General features: G+C 46.9%; 2 protein-coding genes across 3 annotated transcripts in view; one reads left to right on the top strand and one right to left on the bottom strand.

Annotated features, from left to right (window-relative positions):
• LOC135394087 (synaptogenesis protein syg-2-like) overlaps positions 1-24,632 on the bottom strand; it is a 186,334-nt gene that overhangs the window by 63,974 nt on the left and 97,728 nt on the right. The window lies entirely within an intron of this gene.
• Positions 19,497-24,632, top strand: part of LOC135394086 (dopamine receptor 1-like) — a 246,003-nt gene continuing 240,867 nt past the window's right edge. The window contains exon 1 of one of the 2 annotated variants that reach the window (XM_064624579.1): positions 19,497-19,967. The gene's annotated coding sequence lies outside the window, so the exon portion shown is untranslated. The remainder of the gene's footprint in view (positions 19,968-24,632) is intronic. The other variant, XM_064624575.1, reaches the window with a different exon arrangement.

The following is a 24,632-nucleotide window of genomic DNA, read 5'->3' on the forward strand; positions in this document are numbered from 1 at the left end:
TCCGCCCCTTGCGAACGGACACTTCTGTCGCTTCAACAGCCTTCTCTGGCCGAGGACCGAACATCAGGCACAGAAGTGTATGACGTAAGTCAGACCAGTGATCCAATGAATTGTGATGAATCACTGGACCAAGATATGGGGGACCCTTTCACGCTGGTGACTTACAAGAAAAATAGGCCTCAAGGCATCCCTGTATTGTTCAAGCCAGTTGACCCTGGAAAATCGTTTTGGAAAGTCAATCCCAACGTGGTAGCGAAGACTATTCGCTCTGCGGCCCAGGAATCAATTCTCCGTCATCGTGTCAACGCTGATGGCTCCATGTGCATCTTCGTCCAGACGGAAGGGGCAGTGTCTAATCTGATGACCCTTAGTGAAGTGGCTGGGGTGGCAGTTACTGTCACCATCCCCTCCTCATACGTTAATAACATGGGGAAAATCTATGACGTCCCACTGGAGTATACCGACGAGGAACTCACCTCGTATTTGGGAGAGGATGGCGTCATAGCCGCTTGGCGTCAAGTGCGGCATGTCTCTCATGAAGATGGGTCGGACCAGTACATCCCCCTTCGAAATGTCATATTGACCTTCAAGTCCAACAGAAGGATACCTGAGGAAGTTAAGTTTGGCTTCTCAACGCATAAGGTGCATGAGTATGTGAAAGGTCCAGTGCAATGCTATCACTGCCAGAGGTTCGGTCATCTTGCTCGAAGCTGTCGATAGCCACTACGGTGCAAGTTCTGCTCTCAGCCGCACACGCTCAAGGAATGTACAGCGCGGCGCCAACCGAAATGTGCAAACTGCGAGGGACCGCATGCTGCATCGCATTCTTTATGTCCCCGGAAGAGGGCAGCTACAAGGCGCTTTCAGGCTCGTGTTTTGACCAGCACCCCTTCCCCTTCCCCTGGGATCAGGAAGGCACGACGTAGTGCACAAACGGACGGAGGTTCAACTTTAGGTCTCCAGGCGGCCAAAAGTGATGGTCGACCACAAACTACTGCGAGATCCCAAAGGGCACCTCAGCAGGTCTCAAAACCAACAGTCAAAACCCCCAAACCACAAGCATCTAAGCCTCAACCGAGTAGGCATGTGCGGCTCCTAGATAGCCAGCATGACATCCCTAATGCTACCACTCCTCTCCGTGCAGCTTTCGCGGCCGCAGTGCGAGGCCCAAGGAAGACCGACGAGACTCTGCCAGCAGCGCCTCGACGGCTGAAATGGCACTCCCCCCAGTCTTCGAATGACTCCTGTGTCATCATCCCCTTAGTTCTTGCTGCTATGAAGGCCATTGTTGCTTATTGCCCTGAGGCTGCGCAGTTGCCCGAAGTCAAGGCTCTTCTAGAGATTGACAGCCTTTTCCTCGGTCATGGAGCAAATCTATAGGAATGCTGTCTTAATGCAGTGGAACGCGCGCAGTCTGCGCAACAAGCTGCCAGATCTTAAAGACTTTCTACTTCGGCATCGAATTCTCATGTTGGCTAATAGTGAAGCTTATGTTGAGAAGGACTTCAGACTCAGCGGTTATAGGTTGGTCACGCAAGAAGATACAGATTTCTCAAGGACGGTTCTGCTTGTTCGACGCGATTTCAATGCAGCTGCCCTTCCAACGCCGAAAGTGGCTGGCCTAGACTGTATCCGGTGTAGAATTCGCTTGGGTAAAACTGTCGTCACTGTGGTGAACTTATACGTGCCGCCGTCAGCTAAGGTGTCCAAGACCGATCTGAAGGCTGTGCTGGACAATTTAGAGTCTCCTTATCTAGTGGTCGGTGATATTAACGCTCACCACTCTGCATGGGGGAGTACCAAAACTGATCGTCGAGGGAAAATATGGATGGAGCTGATCGAGAGTATGGATCTCTGCATCCTGAATGATGGATCACACACGTTTTTGCGGAGGTCCTTCACTACGGACGTTCTGGACGTCTCCTTCTGCTCAAGAGATATCTATAGGAAGCTCCATTGGTACACGGACCTTGATGGCAGGGGTAGCGACCACGTGCCCATATACATCACGTATGATGGATATTCAACGAGAGCGGGATGTAGAACGGCGAAATTAACAGACTGGCGTTCGTTTCGTACAGCATGTGGAGATAGGGCCCACCCTTTGCTTTCTGTGGATCAGCTAGAGAATGTCATTGCCGATGCCCTTGCCTCGTCCTCTAAAACAGTCAACGTGTGTTCTGGTCACTTAGGGTCTAACCCTCGTGTGGAGCAACTACGTGCTGTCCGAAGGCGCGCTGAACGTAAAACTCGACGGACAGGAGATCTTTCTGATATACAGGAAGCAAGACGCGCGAGTAGGCTTGTCCAGAAAGAACTCCGAAACCTTGACCGTCAACGGTGGCGGCACTTCTGTTGCTCCTTATCACCTTTTGAGAGCCCTGCTCGGATATGGAGAGTCGCAAGGAGTTTAAAGGAGAACCCTCCAGTTCGGAACCCACTTGGAGCTCTTGCACTCCTAACATCTACGTCTGAGAAAGAGGTGGCCAGGGAATTCTGCCGTGTCATTACGATGGGAGCCAATGTAACCAGCACCGAGGAGTACCTAACCCATACAGCCCATGTGACATCTATTCTCGAGCATGCCAACCCAGCAGCTGTCCCTGCCTTGGATATGGACTTCTCCGTGGCAGAACTTACGTCAGCCATTTCAGTTGCATGCAAGAAGTCTTCTCCAGGCCCGGACGCCATTACATACACAGTGATTCGAAACCTTGACCCTACTTCCCTTCAGGCCCTGCTGAACATCAGCAATCACTCGTGGAGGCATGGACAGGTTCCTAGGCAGTGGAAAGTCGGCCAAGTGGTACCGTTGCTAAAACCAGGAAAACACACATCCCAATTGGCATCATTTCGCCCGGTAACGCTGACCAGCTGCTTGGGGAAAGTTATGGAAAGAATGGTCTTGCGTAGAATTGAGTGGTGGCTCGAAGGCCGTGCCTTCTTCCCTCAAGAGCAAGCTGGGTTTCGACGGCACCGCAGTTCGATAGACTCTGTCCTCGACTTGGTCACGTCGGTGGAAGAGGCACGACGAAGCAGGAAGATCTCGGCGGCGGTATTTCTTGATGTTAAGAGAGCATACGACACCGTTAGCCATCCATCAATCTTACATGCTCTATACAGCGCTGCGCTCTCACGTACAACGTTGCTTTGGATAGCCGATTTCCTCAGTCAACGAGGTATTTTCGTCCGGACAAGACAAGGCGACACAGAACAATTCCCCATCTCTCAGGGGGTACCACAAGGAAGCGTCCTAAGTCCGCTCCTCTTTAATGCCGTTATGGCGGGCATTGGAACCTGCATTCAGCGGAAAGTCAACTTGTCCCTGTATGCCGATGACATCTGTGTTTGGACTACAGGCACTTCCCGTCCAGCACTCCGTCAGCGTCTTCAGCGCACGTTAGATGCCATTCGCCTCTACTTACTCCAGGCAGGAATGGAGATATCCGTAGAGAAAAGCGCAGTTCTAGCCTTCACGCGCAAGGACATGCATAGATATCGCCTGTATATTGGTGGAAGCCCACTGGAGCAGGTGACACATCACAAGTTCCTAGGCGTGACTCTATCATGGAATTTGTCGTGGAAGCGCCACATAGACGTCATTGAACAGAAAGTCCAACGCTGGGTCAACGTGATTCGTCACTTCGCAGGTATGAGATGGGGGCGAGACGAGAAGGATCTCCTCATGCTGCACAATGCCCTGGTTCGTGGCTCAGTGATGTACAGCCTTCCCGTCCTACACGGACTTCCTCCGACACTGATTCAAAGGATTCGAGCCATGCTAGCCCGCAGCCTTCGGGTATGTCTTGGGGTCCCACGAGGCGCTGAAACCCGTCTAGTAGTGGCTGAGGCCAGGGACATCCCCATTGAGGTTCTCCGTACTCGGGAAACTGCACGCCATTATCTGCGTCTACGTGCCCATCATAACCGTCACACTCTGATTCGCAAGCTTCACGCTAGACGGAACGCGACGGTTCATGCTGCTGTGACATCATTCAGACCTCATATCCCCAAATTCATAGTCGACGAGACGGCACCCAAAGTGCCTCCATGGACGTTGCCATCGCCGTCTGTCACTGTCTCCATCCCCGGTCTCAAGAACAACAAAAAGAACTATTCTGATTTTATTCTTAGGCAACTTACCCTTGACTTCGTCGAGGCTCAATACCGCAACAGTACCGCTGTATACACGGATGGATCGTCGACCAGGGACACTTCATCTTCAGCCTTTGCCATTCCATCACAGTCTGTTACACGTGGGTGTCGTCTATCTCACCGTACCTCATCGACATCCGCTAAACTTTATGCTATCTTGTTATTTTTGACATATGCGGAAGACTGTGAACCGCGGCACTGGGTAATTTACACAGACTCCAAAGCAGCTCTCCTGTGCATTAAAAACATGGGCATCCGCGGTTCCCTTGCCTCAGTGGTCATAGACATCCTGTGCGCCCTGAAGTCCCTACAAGATCGCTCCCACTACGTTGCCTTTCAGTGGGTTCCAGGGCATTGCGGAATAACTGGGAACCACGAGGCCGACGCTGCCGCTGCACACCAACAACGACCTTCTATGCCCATTATACTCTCGAGAGGAGACAGAAGATCCCTCCTCAGGCATTTGTCCGATTCCTGGTCTACCCTACAGTGGCAACACGACATTCCAACTATGTCCTCTTTGGGGAATGTAGACCCAACGCTGTCATACCGACTGCCTGCAAAGCTTCCTCGTCCTCTGAAGTCACTCATCCACAGGCTACGTCTGAATGTGGCCTTCACTCCGTCCTATCGATACCAGCTAGGCTGTGAGGCTAGCCCTATGTGCAACGAGTGTGGCGTACTTGCCAACGTTGAGCACATACTCCTCCGCTGCCGGACCTATGTCAACGAGAGGCGTACACTGAAGTCGCAGCTTGCCACCCTTGGCTGCCGCCCCTTCAACTTGTCGACCATCCTCGGCCCTTGGGACACCGCGGCCGACTCCAGGGCGGCCTTACGTCACGTGGTTGACTTCTTTGAGGCGACAGGCCTAAAGGACTCACTATGACCCCAGCAGCGCCCTCGGACACTCCCACCACCACGATCACGTCCAGCATCGTCATCGCCACTTCGATCATTCCCGTCATCACTCATCGTCATCACTGATCATTGTCACCACTCATATTAGACCCCTAGCTATGGGGTAGCGTTCCACTCCTAGAGTGGAAAACCTCCCCACTTCATAATCACAATATATATGTTGTTGTTGTTGTTGTACCGTGTGTACCATACTATACTATACAGGGTGCCCCAGAAAACGTGTCATTGAATTATAACAAAAAAACTACACCACCTAGAGTCATGCGATCAATGGCATTTGTTCTTACTGGGTTTTTGCCACCTCCTCATGTGAATGTCGTGTAACGTAAGTTTAATTATGGAAATTTTTGCGAGCTTAAGTCGGAAATTTGCCTATTAAAGGTCACTTTTTTACTCCACCAATGTGAAGAGCGTGTCTAATTTAGTCAAATTAATGATAATTGACAGGCATATTCAGGAGCTCTCCCATCGGAAAAAATAGCCGAATATCATGCTCTACGGGGGTCGCACAGAATAGCGCACGATGAATTTTTCAGTGCAATCTTTGTCAGTGCGACGAAAGGAGGTCGGAAACCCACCCCTCCACGACATCGAGATAAAACAGGCGCGGCTTATCACGACCGACTTTCGCTGGGATAATGCTTTCCCTCTCCCAATTTTAGGAACTGTTACTTTTTCTACTATCACTCTGTGGGCTGGCATCGGAACCTCCTTTCGTCGCACTGAGAGCGATGGCGCTCAAAAAGTCATCGCGCGCTATGGTCCGATGCTCCGAAAAGCATGATATTCGGCTATTTTTTGGATGGATAGCTCGTGAATACCACTATGAATTATCATGAATTTGAGTGAGTTCGGCACGCTCTTCATATTGGTGGGGTAAAAAAGTGACCTTATTTACTTGTCAAATTTCCGAGTTCAGTTCGCAAATATTTACATAATTAAACTTGGAGTACATGACAATCACATTAGGAGGTGGCAAAAACCTAATAAGAACAAATGCCGTTGACCGCATGATTCTAGGTGGCGTAGTTTTTTTATTATAATTCAATGACACGTTTTCTGGGACACCCTGTATACTCTGATACGATATTCTCATTTTCCGTTTTAGACCGCGTAGCAACTGTGGCTATGAGCGATGCGGAAAGGTGGACAGGCAAAGAGAGGGCAGCAGGAATGGGAGGCAGGGGGTGCTTGTACGCGTTCTGGGCCGACTTCAGGGGTATCTGTGCCGGCATCCGTCTGACATGCCAGCCGAAAAACCCAAGCGAAACACTAAGACTGCAGAGCCGGTGGTAAGGTTGGAAACGACCATCTACCAGTCCTTAGCGTGAACTTGGAGATAACACAAAACGAAATGAGGCGGTATCCATTCAACCATGCCGTTAGTTCTTTAGGTTGCGTGCTGGAAACGAGGAGCATAGAGTGTACAGGAGGACAGTGCATCCTGGGTAGACTTCAGGTGGAACATTGCCAACTTATGTCTAAACGCAACTGAAGGAAAACGAGGGAAAACACGGGGACAGCACAGCCGGTACGAGACTCGAACGCGGGTCTCTCAAACAGGAGAGCCGTAGAGGACAGTCCCGTTTCTTGGGGGGACTTCCCTGTCGTACACTTAAATTGAAAAGACAGCCCAGAGAGAATGAAGCGAGCGGGAAATCTCAATAGAAGCCACACGGACAATCCCCTCGAGGTCTGATCGAAAAAGGCTCAAGAGCACGCTTAGTATTTCAGAAGCGAGGGAAATAGCATGTCTTCTTTATTTCTACTTACGGCACCAATTGGACATTATGATTGCGGCTCGTAAGAAAAGAAAGAAGAAATCGCCTTTCTTCGCCCGAAAAGAACGAAAGCGACCGCTTCGGAATTGGTTGTTTAGTGAAATTGATGGAAAGCGTTCCCTTCCAGAACCGTTTGACGACGTTTGAAGCACAGGTGCAACGGAGATGGTGGTTGATGAAGGGAGAAAGTGATGCCACTTTTACTTCGGCTCCGATGGCGGCTATAGCGCTCAACTTGTCAGCGTCTCCGTTAGGTGGCAGACGCATCGTGGTGGTGTCCATAGAGACATCCGCGAGGCACGGATGTGCTTGGATTAACATATTTAATATTAATAGATTTCTAGACAGATGAGGTCGGGAGATGATGTTCGAAATGCCATGCATTCACAAGAACGATATTCCCCAGAATACCCCAGCAGAAAATGCGCAAAGCCCTGCGTGCTCTTCTAACCAAAAATATATCCCGTAGCGGACGGCAGAGCCGATGGTGTCGTCTGCAACGTGCGCAGTGCGCCACTCCCGATATAGTCGATACTCTGTTTACAAACATGCCGACGTCACGAGAAGACCGGTTCGAGGTTATATTTCGCTGCGGTGGGCAAGAAGCGGGAAGAACGCGTCGGCTGATAGGCCGAGAAGGCTGATAAGGTTGATAGGTGCCTACCAGCATGCTTTGCACGGCAGCGAAACATAATCGATGGCGTAGGGGCTTAGGTCGTCAATACTACAGTCACGAAATAGTCTATACGCTACGACAGTTTCCCTCTGTGCAAGGGAGATGGCAAAGCTTGGAGATACCACGTGATGAAGTGTCTGTCCATTCACAGGGCAGCAATAAGGGGGTATTCGTAGACCAGAATGGGTCAACGGAAGACACCACGTGCGCCTGGTAACCCTAAGCTGTTACCTTCTTATTTCGAGTGGGACCAATGAGGTCGCTCCATGGATAATAGGGAGGAGTGGGAGACATGAGAGCTGCGCGGACAGCTGACCTACTTGCATAGCGGGTTCCGACGCCGTGTGAATGCTCAAAACAAGACGCGGCGGAGCTTCCGCTTCTTCTCTTTCTTATTTTCTTTTTCATTATTATTATCTTTTTTTTTTTTTTCAGTCGTATATGCTGTGGGTATGGTGCTGGTTTGAATATACGGATATGGTAAAAGGTAACTAGTAAGATTTTTCGGGAATCCTCGCCTTCCACACTTGGTGGAACAGGAACTGAAAGTTAACTGGGAAAATAACTGGCGGAGAATGTAATTGAAACATTTTGCGCGGTGCTTCTGTGCATCACATGAAAACACGTGACAGCGTTTTCTTCAGTCTCTGGTTTTCGTCCAGACTGTTGCTTTAAAGGGGCACTAAGATGCGAAAACAACTTGCTGTCAAATGAAAGCCCGTGTTTCAATTAGTACCAATTCAAACAAAATCAGTTCACACAACGCTATAGTTTAGAAGAAAACCGCAATGAAAACAGAGCCGTCATTGGCGGCAACGAATGGGATCCGCAGGAGGCAAAGTTTGGCGGCATCCAATCAGAGAGCAGGAGAAGCGCGCGCATACCTATCGTGCGCGTGTGGATCTGGAAAAGGTCCGATCGTAGTGTTCCGTATATGCGCGGCATAATGCGCACTGCTGCATTTTTCAATACCGATTCACTGAATTGTAGCCCACAACAGTTCTCGCGAATATTCCAGTGACAACATTTATCTTCACGTCCTTCGAACAGCGACGCCAGTCCGCTTCGCAACGCGCACTATGTTTTTCACCGGGACTGCTCCATGGCGTGGCACGCGAGTGCACGTGCAGAATGGACTAAAAACACCGACGCACGTGCTAAAGCGTCGTTCACTGCTTAGCGCCGAAGCAAGAATAAATCCGGTATAATTTTAATTGTAGCTTCCTAACGGAATCAAAATTTTGAATTATGATAATAGGTACGAAATTGACATAGCGTGTAACGGAATTTGAAGTCAACTTGTTTTTGCATTTTAGTGCCCCTTTAAGATCTGTAAAGCGAGAGAGTTTCATAAGTATCTTGCAGTCTTGCAGCGGGACAATAGCGCTCAAACTAAGCCCATTACATTAAGCGCAATGGGAGGAAGCCAGTTACTGGCTGGCCTAGGGCAACTATCAAGTTGGATTTGCGAGCTGTTGCTGCACTGCTGCGATCGATAAGCGCTTTATACAACCAGATTGCCATGCAGTAATGTCGCAAATCCTCCTCTCGACGTTGGTCATTCGACGGAACCGATGTGACTCGTTTCAAACTGATCTGGGCGATTCCACGCCAAGTGATCCAGAGGTGTCGCTCGACCCCTGTAGAATTTTATGTGAATTTTTTGGTGGTTTCTTGTGACTCCGAAAGCAACAAAACATTGGTCTTTTCTAATGAAATTGAACTTCATGGGGTGCAGAACCCCTCAAAGATGCAGTGCTTGGCGAAAACCCATGTCGTTTTGAGCAGGCCGCGTAAGGCACGGAACATGTTAGAAAGCGTCTTATTTGATAGGGGAGTTTTCATTTAACCGTATGTAAGCAATTTTCACCATCTCACTCGACGGGCTCGACGTTTGCGGCATGCACGAAATTTGCAAAGTTTGTGAAAGTTTACGAATTTTTTTGCAATATAATATTCTGGAATTTCTTTCTAAAAAATTTTGTCGAATATCCTCCGTGTTGTACTTTAAGCACAAAAAAATCCAGTCCCGTGGGTGCAATGTAAGCCGCAGTCAAAAATCGGGAAGTTGTAAAAATTCGACAAAACGCACATTTTTGACAGAAAACTTGGGTGTGAAGAGGTCGGGGGGGTGGGAATATATTTATTAGACGAATAAATAAATAAAATTAAGAAATAAGAAATAAATAAGAAGAAAAGAAAAGAATTAAAGAGAGAAAGAAAGAAGAAGGAATAAGAAAGAAAGAAAGAAAGAAAATTAAGAAATATGAAATAAATAAAAAGAGAAGAAAAGGAATTAGGAAATAAAGGATAAACTAACAAAGGATAAAAGAAGGATGAGGTAGATTAAAGACTAAGATGACAAAAAAAAGATGACTAACAAACGGCGAAAGAATGATGACATGGACCACAGATGATGACATTAAAAGGAAAGCATGAGGTTAATGCATTGAGGGTGAGAGTGGGGCACAGAAGAATGAGATTGCACGACTGAGTTCACAGGCTGTTCATAAGACCTGAATCGCTCAAGAGAGTCAGAACTGCTTTGGTCACAGACCGCTGTGTGTGATGTCGTACTGGGCAGAGCAGAGTGGCCAGGGAAAAGTCCGTGCACCGCAGCTCGAGTAGGCGTCGTCTCAGCGGGGTTCGAGGGGTGACGAACCTGTGACAGTCGAGGAGAAGGCGTGGAATATCAGCTTCAACAGCGCAAGTGGGGCATTTGGGCGACTGGAGAAGACCATTTTACATGTAAGGTGCATGTAGAGGTGTCCTGGCGGCATTAAGGCGTAGTCGGTGTAGAATGGACGCTTCTTGACGCGAGCAGTGGTGTGTGGCAACGAAATCCATCGACGGGTCGATAGACCGGAGATGGTCGTTCAGTCGGACAGCGTGCTCTTGAAACTGCCGAGTGCCGTTATGACGGAGTCGCTGTGTCTGTAACCGACACGATGAGGCTGAGGGTGGTAGGAGACAGTTATTGGAGGTGCTGTCCCCATGTGCCCGACGTGCTAAGGCGTCTGCGCGGGTGTTTCCGTGCAGGACGGTATGACTGGGTACCCATTGGAAACACAGGCTATCGTCAAAGGATAGAAGTCGGTTGAATATTGCGACTATCATGGTGTCTGGGCCACCGATTGTTCTGGAACAATAATTTGCTAGAACTTCTAGCGCCACCTTAGTGTCCGTGAACATAACCCAAGTGCCAGGCGCTGATACCGCTATGTGGTTCAACGCGGTCAGTATGGCGAAGAGCTCGGACTCGGTAGATGACGTTTCGTAGGGGAGCTAGTGCGGCACTTCAAGGTTTTCATGTGTCATATAAAAGGCTGCAGTAGATCCGCCTTGAGACACTGATCCATCAGTGTACACAGGGAGTCGTTGAGGGTACGCTGAGTGAAGGTGCTCCAGTGTAAGTTGGTGAGCAACAACGGGACGTACAGGGTTTTTCTTCCGAAGACCAGGAATGTGGTCACATACAGGAGGCCTGCGAAGAGTCCACATTGGCGGGGCATCGGAAAGCACTGATGGGGTAGAGGGGAGATAAGTATCTAATAGAGTCCGATTAGCTTGTGTCCGATTAGCCGCGTCCCTCCGACGTTTTTTGCAAGAAATCGTATTTATCCGATAACCTCCGATTTTCAAGAAGTGGCGGCCTTACGGTTTACTTCTTCCTTTGTCCCTGTTCTTCCACACCTACTTTTCGACTTCGAGCTGGGTCCGAAGTGGTATCCTCCTTCAGGGCCGCTGGACACATGAATGGCGCAAAAGGAGGATACTAAGTAGTACACACACCTGTCCCTTCTGTTCTATGCATCCTCGACCCTATATAGTGACTCTACTTGACCCCGGACACTGGGCTAGTTTGACATGGGACAGTACTATGGATATCACCTGGCACTCGATGTACCCCGAGTGCAGTTCGCAAACTCTCACCTTGCGGACTGCCTCTACTAGCGCCTGCAAGCTTGGACATTCTGGTTTTCCAGTATCTAGTGTGAACGTAGAACGGGCGTTCCCCATACTGAGGGTTGTGAACAGGAAAGAAAGATTAAGTGTGATTGTTGATGTTGATGAAGAAGAATACTAGGGAGAGGTTGAATTCGTCGCTGACTATGATTATAGTATAGATTAAGAATGACTGATCGTGCAAATACGCTTGTTTTATTACAATAGCTCTGGGTAGTAAAACATCCGTGCGCTACATCGTGTGGTCTCAGTCATCTTTACAGTTCTCCCATTGCATTGTCTCTGCGATGATTGCCAGCATGTCCAGCATTGTCCAGCATGACTTCCATGTTACTACATACTCGCAGATGCTCTTTCCACTCGGCTGTGCCAACACCACCTAGGTAGAGAAAGCCTGCGCATTGCCTCCCTCTCCTCTCTCTGTCAGAATTCCTCTGCTACTGCAATTCATCGTTCTGCCAATTCAAGAACCCGCAAATGATTGGAGCTCACCTGGAACCTGCAGACCTAAATGTTTGGACAAAAAGTGCAAGACGCTTTCCAGACAATCAGTTATGAGAAAGATTGAGACCGTTTTGCGCTTTATTTCCAAGTTTTCCCATTTAATACGCGGGGACGATCAATCACAACTCGCAGACGACAGTAGTTCTTCTCCATGGCCACGACCGCTGAAAGCACGTTCGTGATTGGCTACGGCCGTTGAAAACACGATCCTGATTGGCTGACTCTTAATTGTTACGCCACGTCGACGAGCACGCAGGCTTTCTGTATCTAGGTGGTGTTGGCTGTGCCGATGTTTTGTCTCGAACCGTGTCCGAATACATTCTAGTTCTGTCCTAATGGCGATTGGAATCTCTAAGTTTGCCCAGGAAGACTCATCAATGCCCCCCCCCCCCCCGATAATATACAGTTCCACTTTTATTAGCACTTCAGTTTCGTCACTTTTAAGCTTCTTCGAACAAATGGAAGTTGCACTTTTAAATTGATGGCACTAGTCTGTTGGTGTGCAGTGACAGAAAATTGGCGGAAGCAGCTTAGCAGACCACGATTTGGGATTTACAGTAATCTCGAAGCGGGCGACGACACCATTCCATTTCGCTCGAGTGCCACGGCCGCTTATCTGGTGCGTGACTGACGTGAACAAACCCCTGTGCCGCCATCGAACCGTTTTTGAAAACAACGCCCATAAGGATTAGCGTGCTCAGGTGTTTGTGTGGGCTGATGGACTGGTCCTTCCCGCAGAAGTGTCACTTCCGTGGAAGTTCGCTGACTATGCTTATAGTATACTGTTGCATTATGCTTATACTACCATACCGATACTCACGATACTATACTGTACATATACACAGAAAACAACATCCATGTTCAACCTAAGAACCGCACGAAATGCAGTCCTTCAACCCTACTTTCGCCTGAGAAATTATACTGCAGCGCCAGCAGGTGCCGCCTATATAGGGCTCCTATAGTATCCGTGTCGGCGCACTACTTGTCACAGACGAATGTCGGCACAGTTCCCCTTGAAGTCGGCCCAGGACGCATACTAACCCCCCTGTCCCCCACTCCTTCCTGCTGTACTCTCTCCATCTGTTCACGTCTGTACGCCGCTCATAGCCACAGTTGCTTCGCGGCGCTAACACGGAATTTAAAAAAAACTACTTGTCACGACGCTGAATGATGCGTCTAGCTTTTGCAGCCAATAAGAAAAGGGTTAGGACAGGGCACAAACCTGTCATTCTTGAGTTGAACGGGAGATTGTATTCATTAAGCACGTACCGTTTATTAATTATCGCATAATTGCGTTACGTAGGTCTTGCGTTACGTAGGTCAATCTCAGTTGTTCTGTCTTGATGTTAACACATGCATTCTTGGGATATAGGGGTAAAAAGGAAAAGAAAGAAAAGTAGAAACGCGGACAAGAACAAAGCTGACACACACTACCACTTCGAAGGTTTGCTTTGTTCTGTGTTTTTTCTTTTTCTTTTTTTCCCCTCTATCCCAACGATATGCACTTTAATATTCTGAGGTTTTCCTTACCTTCCATACGCAGATGTCGGCACAGTTTTCCTGAAGTCGGTCCAGGACATAGGGCTATACCCATCTTTTAAAACGGTGACTAAGTTGCTTGTCTGTGTTGTCGTTTTTGTCCCCCAGTCTCGGGTTTTTAAGTTATAGATCTATACCACCAGCTCGCTTGCTATCTCTCTATCCTCTCGTTACTAAGTTGGAGTTACACGTCAGCTCGTTAAGATAGTAAATGAGCTAGAATTTTACAGTACCACGTTAAAGGAACTCAGCTACGTTAAAGTACACACGACGAGATCGTAGTGAACGCGACTTCCAAGGACTTTATTCTAGCGCTCGTACTCTCGCAAATACATCATATCTTCGTTATAGTTACCTTCACTAACCTCCCATCACCTCTGTCCAAACAATCCCATTTCCGCCCTACAAAAAGTCATTTAACAGGATCACTGGAAAGAATGCGCGTATAATCTCTACGATGCCAATGTCGTTCTGTGCATGCAAACATGTGGAAAATATGACACTACCCAAGTAACTTACTTACAGTTACATCCGTCAGTTACTTTCACCAAAAGTGGTATTACATTTACTTATAGTGCATTTAAGCGGATCAACAGTATTTTCCTATTCATTCATTTTCCTATTCAGAAAGGAATGTTCAATATATATTCGTTTCTCTCGTGCGGCACGCAATCTTTAGCGCATGTGGCATTTCATTTATCGAACAAGTCCTCCACTAGCACGCGGCAATTGATGCAGTGTCAGGAGCCATGCTTTTCATCGACACCACAGTGTGGCAGTTGTGTGTGTAATAATAATTTGGGAATTACCTAGGAAGACAACTATGATTATGTGTATCGCTGTATTTTGACCCTATTTCTTCGGGTGCCCTTGTCACCACTCTGAGACAACCACCGCTTCCTGCTGAAAAAAATAAAATAGAAATAAAGAAAAAAAAAACAATGTTGCGCCATAAAAAAAAAAGAATTGAATTTTGAGTATGTCACTATAGGTCCGTTGATATGCAGCCACGGTTGGTATGTAGCAATTATACTTTCATTATTACTGGGATTAAAAACAAACGAGTCAACGAAATGAAATGATAAATGAGCTCTCTCTCTCTCTCTCTCTCGACTCCTCCTCCCCTTCGAGTTTCTACTCGAACGTTTGCTTTGTGCAGTCACGAAGTTTTTTGAGCAATTACCGCGAGTACCCAAGTATATCTACAGAGAAGCATAATGCCGGACCAATCGAAAGACTCGAAATCCCATCCATCCGCGAACGTTCGCGCAGAAATGATGAGAGTCCACAAAGGTAGACACAGCAAACACAGGCCATTCAAGAACATCATTTCCGCGAGTTTCTTAACACTGTTATCAGGCTTCTGTTTCGTTCTCATTACTGAGCCTTGGAGGGGATGGAGACGGCGCTGCGAAAAATGTGTCATATTGGGCTAACGCACGCGAACGTGGCAGGTCTAATCCGAGGCTTTCCAGATCGTTTTTCGCGAGAGATAGGATTTGTACACAACCGGCTCCAAACTAGCGGAAGCTTTAATTTATCAAGCTGTCTCGCTCAGCTTTAGCCGCGGGAATTGGGAGAATGATCCCAGTTTGAAAAGCAGTTTTGCCCATCATCTATTAGGAACAGCTCACAAGTTATTAGAAAGAACGCTTGTTCACTGTATACGTTTTCTTCTTGTCCAGACTTTCTCTTTCGTAGGGAGCAGTCATATAAGGTTTTCCTTTGTTTGCTTCATGTCTTCGATACAGTTTCAAATTTAAGTGTTGCGCAGTAAACGTTAAACGAAGGCTAGCTGTCTTTCTTAAAACGTCTTCACGTGATCCGTATAGTTGACCGACTGATTCCAGTGGAAAGGAGGACAATATGGAAGATGCGGTTCCCAGTGCCGTGTATGCCAAAGGGAGTCTGGCCATTAATGGGACCTGCCTGTACCTGAGGCTCCACCCACTTTTCGAGGTATCTAGCCAATCACAGGTCGAAATACAGTTGTCTATTATTACATCCATCCAGTACTTATACCTCACCGTTATTTACTGGGTGCCACCATTTTGGAGAAACTCGATTGATTCGGATTGAAACGGATATCATTGACAGAATGGCGTAAATGCAGGCTAGCTGGTGGATAAATTTCATGATAGGCAAGCCTGAGCGGTGGGCAAGACACGTAAACAAATACAAACACGAAGGCTCAATTGAGCCTTCGTGCAAAGATGTATGTATAAATAAAATGCAATTATATAATGCAAAATCCTACGTATAAGGGTCGTCCTTCTTGCTATTTTCTTGGTATCACGGTCTTAACTAGGCCTAACGTTAGCGACGAAACATCCCATTTTCGCGTAAATAATGATGGCGGAGCGAAAGTGGAAGCTAATTTTGCAGATGCGTACATGAGGATATATACTCACGGTATGAAACTAAAGTAGTCTGAAATTTTTTTTGTCACGAAATCTCCGCTTCGCAATACCAAGCACCATCCTCCATCTTGGAGAAAATTTGGTGTCATGGCAGCTCCCATGGAAAACGGTAACCAATGAAATGTGCCTAAGTTTGATTGACAGGTCGAGCCTCTTTTTAGGCTCCTCCTAATGGCCAGAGGCCCTTTGGCAGTCCCAGGAATGTGGAGCCATCTACTCCACAACGTTTACGGGGTTTGTGGAGGTTAATGATGAAATGGCAGGAAAAGAAACGACAGAGAAAAGACAAAAAAAGAGCGGAATATCTCACGCCTGTGACGGATTGGTTGCGGTGGTATACCATTGATGTCTTTCACACGACATGAGACTGCTGTGGCTTCCGCCTGCTGATTCCAATTCCATTTCAGCTTATTTGTCAACCGCACGAGCACGTGATGGGGTGTCAAAGCTGAAAGTTAAATGTGTTGCAGCCCTAATTTGATAGTTGGGAGTGGAAGCACTTACGGCATGTGGAGAGATGAGGTGGTTCACCGAGGTAGACTTCACGGGAGACACTGCTACTTTCTAATTGGAATGTTCACCAGAAAATGATCGAGAAAGTGGCGAGAAAGTGGCGAGAAATATACGTCGCGTTACCTGGCCCGCAAGAGCGGGGTCACTGAGCTCCTCTGGTGGTGCTTAGGAGAATACGTCGCATAAGGTATAGGTGAGGACAGATACGTCTATGGTCAAGTATCTTTCTCACCTACGCACCGTAACTTTCGATACATTGCACGGCTCGGATTTGTGGAAAGTTTGCAGAAAGCGCTGTAGCCTAACCGCGCAGCAACGACTGCACGAACTTTCAGTTTCTGGAGTACAAACCCCAGAATGTTCGTCACAGGGCTGTTTTGTTTTGAGTTCCGGCTAAAGGATGGCAGTTGGCAAAGAGACTCCAACAATGGGGTTTCGTAGCCAACCACAGCTGGGCATTGTGAAGACTCGTGGCAACACCACCTAGATAGTGATACCTGCGCAGAGTCAGCAAATCAGGATCGTGTTTGTTTCAACGGCCGTAGCCAATCACAAACGTGCTTTCAGAGGTCGTGGCCATGGAGAAGAACCGCCGTCGCCTGCGAGTTGTGATTGAACGTCCCCAGGTACTAAATGGGAAAACTTGGAAATAAAGCGCAAAACGGTCTCAATCCTTAACTGATTTTCTGGAAAGCGTCGTGCACTTTTTGTCTAAATATTAAGGCTCCAGGTGAGTTGCAATCATTTACGGGTTCTTGGATTCGCAGAACGGTGAATCGCAGTAGCAGACTCCAACTCTTAATTGAAAGAGGGAGAGGATGCAATGCGCCGGCTTTCTCCGTCTAGGTGGTGTTGCTCGTGGCTTGCAGTTACAGTCGGTGAGGTCTATAGGTGGACGCTAAAATCGGTCATTTCCGGAGCTCACAGCCGTGTGCATAGCTTGACTTCTTCAACCGGGCAATCCACAGAGAAGCGCCCTCTCGTTTCACGCATGGAAGACATTCACGGAGCAAGTATCGCACTTGAAGGCGGGACGACGGCAAATCCAAAGCGACAGGCGTGACAATGAAACGCGCGTGTTCATTACTCAGTGCTTCCAGTGCCGTTTCAAGGTGATGCCGTTCCACGTCCACTTTGGCTCTACCTTCCTTTACAGCGTTCCATAATTTATCTCTGTCATTGTGAATTCACTTGGATAGCGTTGCCGTATTCGCTGTGAAATAGCACCTGCCAACCTTCTGAGTTCATTCGAAGGATGGCAATCGGAGAACTAAGGCCAATCAACAATGAAACACATGGACGAACACAAGTTTCATCAACTGCCATTCTTTAATAATCTTCGTGCAATCTAATTCTAACGTATTTTTTTTTTAAAAATCAAAGATGTTATAGACGTAACGATCGGGCCGACAGTGAGAGAAGATGAAAATAAATAAGAAAACCACGAGAAAATTAAATAAATAAAAATTGCTTCAACCCTCAGCGCTAAAGCATTCACGTTGTTATACCACGTACATTATTATGTGTCACAAATTTCCAAAATTACCGTTGATACTAACCAGGAAATAGTGTTCAGATTTTGTTTTTGTTTTTCGCAAAACCATTATCGCTGTATCGCTAGGTGTACAGTTAACATGCTCTGACAGAGCGGGTTACACTTTTCGTTATGAAACGTGATGCTATCTTTTTATAATTCCACTTAGCACCGCGAAGCAGCTGGCTTTTTCCGAGACGTACAGCTTCGGTCAACCTTAATAATAACACTGGAAAAAATTCGGTCTCATTTCCCGGTGCGATAACAGCCACCCTTGGGGCACTGGGGGACTGTTAAGTGAAGAAATCGTCGTGTTAAACTAACAGAATAATTTTGTTCAATTAAGATATCATCATGGCCCCCAAGGATCGCTGTAATCGCGCTCGGGAACGAGACCACATTTTTTCCAGTGTGATTATTAAGGTTGATCAGAGCTGTACTACTGTGGTAGTACAACTTGTTGAATCAATCTAGTTGAATTATTTTCGACGTAACTTACTGTTGTGACTTGCAGAGTGCGGCGACCAACAAACTGCACCGCGTTCCGCCAGGCTATATACGAACGTGACAAACAAAACTTATTAATCTTGAATTTTTTTTTTTGCTTTAGTATCTCTTTCTTATCCCTCGATAATATCACACCCCTCCCCCCTCGCGCCATGAAGCAACCAACCAACCTTTCTCAATGTGAGTAACAGCAAGATTCATTTACCTTGAAATGCTCGGTGTGGGGGTACGGAGGAGAGAGCAGTAGCACTGGCGGCTGTTATAATTGCTTCTGTGCAGTCACAGAACAATATAAATCAGGCCACGACGGACACCTGTACGGCGACAGTAGCTAAGCCGTCTGCCACCAGTCTAGCCATTATTGAGGCAGGGTCTCGGGAGCGTCATTTCAGTTTTATGATGAAGTTCACAGTGGTCCACAGCGCACTGTACAACAACATGTAATCACAAAACAGATGAAAGAGAAATTCAATGAGATTGCGATAATCTGTTACCGCCACAACGAGATAATATGATTTAAAATTTTCTACATCGACGTGGCATTCTATCACACAGGAGAGAAAATCGTGGCGCTGAATATTTTAACTGCGAATTGTGCAAACACGGGTATTCTTCCTTGACGATATTAGACCTATAAAATTCATAATGGTCATTCTAGTTAAGATTATTTTATTTTTTATTTTCATTGTTTTGCCGCGCTATGCAACGTGCGTGATAAACGTACAGTAGGAATAAATGCATTTTTCAAAATTATTTTGAAATCGGAATTATACTCGCTGCGGTATTTTAGTGTATGCGTGATTTGTTATTCCTTCCGGAGCAAAATTTTACACATATCCAGCAACACCAAAGAGATGTGACATCTCTTTGGTGTTTTTCTTTTCGATGCGATTCTGTCAACACTCCAGAAGCGAGTCGGCATAACACCTCGAATGTATTCCTTTTCACACTACAGTTCCACTACCAGGTCGCAAGAGTATGTCGCAATGTGCTCAAGCGGAGTAGCGAATAGAATACGTCATCAAAGCTGTCATTTTCCTGATTCCCTGCACGATATCTTCCTAACCACGGACGGCAGCAGTCACAGCAATACGCATCGGGCGAAAGCAGCGAAAGTTTGGCTCCGACTTCTCCCTTCCCCCCAAAAGCACGTGATCGACCTCCCTTTCTCGTCGATTGTGGAAGAGCTCCGCATCAGCCCCAGTCACTCCGACCGACGTGCGTGGTCGGTGTGCAAGAGTGTGTGCAGCTCCCAGCTGCTCTAGTTCCTCTACTGCACGTGCGTGTTACACATTGCATCTCGTGTGACACCTGAGTACTCCGTGTGAAAAGTGCTTTGCCATTTTATTTTTCTCCCCACACGGTTACTTTGTGCGTGATTGTGTCGTCGTGTGTGTGAATCCTGCAATAGTTTAATCGTTCTGTGGATGTCCTCTACGGGAAAAAAAAAAGTGAGTATTGTACTTCTTCCTTTGCTCAGCGTAATTTGTGAGCGGCATGGTCTATGTTTTTCTGTGTCTATATACTGGGGCTGCAGTGTCACTCTAAAAAAAACAGAGAGAGAGAGAGAGAGAGAGAAAGAGGAAGAGAAAAAAAAGGAAGCTGTTGAAAAGATGTGACCCTCACTTACAACACTCCCTGCTAGCAAGTGGTGACTGGAGTGTACGGAAATCGTCTTACGTGTTAGCTTCCTTTAGTGAGAGAGGTCCAACGTATATCACGTCTGTGTCTTGTATGACCATTCTAATTTTCTACCCTTATAGGCCCCGCTTTCCGATGCGTTAGTGTGCCAGGAAGCTTTTTTCCCACACTATTATGAGTGACCCAGTTTTTAATCGTTCTACGCGCTTTGTGTCCGTAGGACATACGTCCGCGGTGACCCTTTGAAGTGATCATCTAAGCTTGCTGTCGCAGATGTGCTCTAATAGCGCACCCAGTATTTTAACGTACTTACAAATATTCTTGCATGTAACCCTGCATCATTGTTTTACAAAATATATATATATATATATTTGTTCTCATGCTTTTCTGTTTATCGCGTAACTTAGCGAAGAACAGTGAACCGGTGATGCCGGATGTCTCGGTCTTCTGTATTTTTGAAACACACTGCTTGAGAGTACTTTACACAAAGACAGTCTGTTTTGTTGTTTTCGTGCGAAGTTTATGTTCTTGCTGCGTATTTGGTGCTCCACTGTTGGTACCTTCGTGATTAATTTTTTTTTTTATGATTAAATAGTTACAATATTTCGTCCGGACTACACTCTAAGAAAAAAATGCAAAGTTACAATGACTTTTACTCTCTTTTCACTCATTTTTGCGTCGTCTTCACCCTGATCACACCGCCTTACACTTCCGAGACTCGAATTACTCTGCCAAGGTTCCCGTTACTCTTCGCGTAAAAGTACTTTAAGAAAAACTGTTCTTCTTTCACACGTTTCTTGTAGTGCATTCTTCTCTTGCACTTACTATCCTAATTTACTTTTCCGAGATTCTCTTTTCTAGCTAGCGATTTCGAAAATTTCTTTAGGCCGTGCAGTGTATCGCACGCAATTTATCTGTTGGATTGTATTGATAATGAAAGGAAAATATGGAGGAGTTAGTCCCCGAGGTTAGTCTGTTAAGTAGCAGCAAACGTGGTTGGTTCAGTAGAGAACGTAATTAGAAACGCAATATAATTTTTGCCCTGGCTATGCACTCGGTCCTTTTCAAACTGAGCGAAGGTTGCGCTGTTGCCATTACATTTAGGCGAAAGTAGCCGGAGATTTTAGCAGACAGTTTCTGAACAGTGTCTGTGTAGTACATGCTCTGCTTGGTCTTGTATATGCGGGCTTCATGTTCAACCATTATGAACTGGTTGACAAGACTGGCTGTGCTAATAACAATGCAATGTCACCATACAATGCTGAAAATGACGGTTGCAAGGTTCATCACATGAAATAGCCGTTGACACATTTCTTTCTTCGATGATCCGCAGGGAAACATCCCACATCATCATCATCATCCATTCATCTATGTTGTTGTTGTTGTTGTTCGATGATCCGTGGCTTGAGCGAACTATTAGCCTCGAAATTAATCGCATTCGGCGGACTAACGGTGTGTAAACCGACGAATGATGAGGGATAATAATCCGTCAAAAAAATTATTATCCAGATATAATCACCGATAAAACTTTGAGAGCGTGGAATGCGCTATTAACCTGGCGGCAGAAGCACGCCATTGAACATGAGGGCCAACCATTCATTCAAATTTAGGGAAGCACTCTCGCCATGAAATACGTTACACGCAAGAAAAGAAAAAAAAAAGGGTCGGTCGGATACTCATCCCCAGACTTTACTGTCTAAATCTGTACACGTGTTCGTGTTAGGAAGTAATTAGTTACACGCCCCATATATTCCCAGAGCTCGCCTAAATCGTCCGTCAGCGGTGCATCCTTAATGAGCACCATGAGAGCTTTCCTGTCAAGTACTCCAGGAGCAGCCACAACACTGCTAGGTCTACATAATTAAATGTAAATTAAATTTTTGTGTCTTAATCCTGCGGTATATAGTAGGACGGCTCCCGTCTTCCCGAATCCCCCTTATTAAATATGCGAATGTGAACAGTGGACACACCTCGGCTGTTCGTCTTAAGCACGTGCGTTCCTACGAGTTCCTGTGCCTGGAAAGGTTCACAAGAAATGTGAACGAATCTTCGCTTTCATGCTGGTGAGGGCAGGGGAACGTTGATTGATTATCAAAAACGCTCCCGTCAGCTATGGTTGCTTCTTTTAGAAGAGCTTTTTTTTTATTTCGTTACTTTAGGTTGCGAATAAACTACGATCTTGAAGGGATGCCCAGTAGTCGGTCTCGTAACTTGTACTGTGTCACGGTGTTGATGACGTCATCGGTGGCAACGCGACTGAAGTTAACGCGGAAAGCACCAAATCTGAAATGTCTTTATATGTGCGTCTCGGAGACGTGACTCGAAAAAGGTACGTCTACTGTCCACAATATTGATCCTCACACGCTCGGCAGCCTTTATGCAGTAGCACATGCAATACTTCTATAGCCTTGGACCCTTCGTGACTCGTTGAATTAGACTAGTATTTCACCGACTCTACCGAGTGACGTTACCGTATAGGTAGTTCACTTGCATGATGACAATGGGCGCACATTTACAGACTGTCAGCAGACTACAGCGCCTCCCTTCAACGTCCAAGACCCGATTGACGTTGCGTTTGATAAACGTTGCGCAACGGGTGAGCAGCGCACATGGACGGCGGAAGACCTTGGCGACATCTCTTCTGCGACTGGATGCGATACACATACATATGAGCGCGGTCATACAGTGAACGCAGGCTGTGAACGACGCAGAAAAGGTTGATGTTATCACTCCATGGGGGTCATACATGATACGGCTTGTACTTTATTATTGATGGTCTGCCGAGTCTTATTGATGATGCTGTGTTTTTTTTTTTTCCTTCTACTTTTCTTTTTGATGAGATAGGAAACTACTCAATGGCGTTACGGATGGAGAGTGCTTGTAGCGAATCTGTCTGGTAATTTAAACGACACGACCCTCAACATACCGTATCATACGATCGTAGTGCTTTTAAGCGGTAGAAAGCCTATAGGCCGTAAAGTGGCAAACCGCAAGTGGCAGGAAATAAATATCGTGCGGGTAAGCTCTGTAAAATAACCATAGTATACGAGGAAAAAGATTAGTGGACTTGAACGAAAGTACTAATTACACCAGGATGTACAGTGCCCGACAAAAGTTTACGGAACACGCTTCAGGTGCATTCCTTCCACAGAGTGACACCCTAGCAGCGAATGGTACCGCACGGACTTGCAGACAGGTGGCTGGGTTACCTAGGCACATGTCTGGTGAGTCCGTTTGGTCCCATTCGCTGCTAGCGTGTCACTCTGAGGAAGGAATGCGCCGGTGGGCTATAGTCGTGACGACGGCCACTTCTGTGTGGCCAACAACGACGAGCCTATCCTGCCATTACCCCCACCCCCCACCCCCTCGAATGCGCCAGAGCGTGTTCCGTAAACTTTTGTCCAGCACTGTACCATAGCTGCTGTGCAGCTCCGTAGATACAACATCTGCTAGCTGATGGTAGCTCCAGGTCACACTAAAGACTGGGAAGTGGTGAGTTCAAATCCTATCACCGAATGTGCTGTCTGAAGCTTTCCTGGGTATTCCGGCGGACTGTCCGTACAGATTTCGGGCGTGGTTCCCCTTGAAGTCGGCCTAGGACACGTGCTAACACCCCCCTATCTTCCTACTGTCCTCTCTCCTCCTATTTACGTCCGTACACTGCTCATAGCCACAGTTGCTTCGAGGCGCTAACCCGGAATTTAAAAAAAAAGAAAGAAAAACATTCGTACAGGGTCGTGCTGACAGTGCCACTGCAGCAAGACGCCACCACCGACGCGATCAAAACTACTCAGCTATGACGTCTGCTGTAACCCTTTCGAAGAGGAAGTTCAAGATCACTTCGTTCTGAGAGCCCAGGCTAACTGGAGTCCTCATTACGTCAACTACCGTTACGTGCCACGCTTCAAATGCTATGTTCCTTTTACTCCGCTATTGCGAAGTCTGGCATTGAGCCACTAACCGTCTTTGACCCTAAGGCTCCAGACGGATGACAGCGGTACAAAGCTGCTCGATCGAAAGCTACAAACACCAGCCCGACTGGCAACGATGCCTTTTTGTCGATAGCGAACGCACTCACGTCAAGTCCAGTTTCAGATCTTCCTGCAGCTGACTTCTTTAGTCGCTGACTCTATAAGACAGCTGTGATTTTATCACACTAATGCCGGCTGTGCGAGTATTGATAGTCTTAAGAAAGTAAGAAAGTAATAATGTAAGAAGAGATTTGACGATGTCGTCAGTCACAGCCTGGAAGTTGTTGGAAGGCTACGTTGGGCTACGTTAGGACTTTCCTGGTGCCTGTAAGCGGCTGTCAGGGCTGGGCTTCAATGTAGTCGGATTACAACTTCCTGTTGGACAGTGCTGTTCGCTACTAAGTGAGGTTGCTTTTACAAGATAGTATCTGGCGACTGCTCATTCAACTAGCTTCCGAAGGAGGAGGAGGAATCTATTTATTTTCACAGGAAAAGTCAGCCACA

The sequence above is a fragment of the Ornithodoros turicata genome, chromosome 5 (assembly GCF_037126465.1).
Source record: "Ornithodoros turicata isolate Travis chromosome 5, ASM3712646v1, whole genome shotgun sequence".
Taxonomy (NCBI): Eukaryota; Metazoa; Arthropoda; class Arachnida; order Ixodida; family Argasidae; genus Ornithodoros; species Ornithodoros turicata.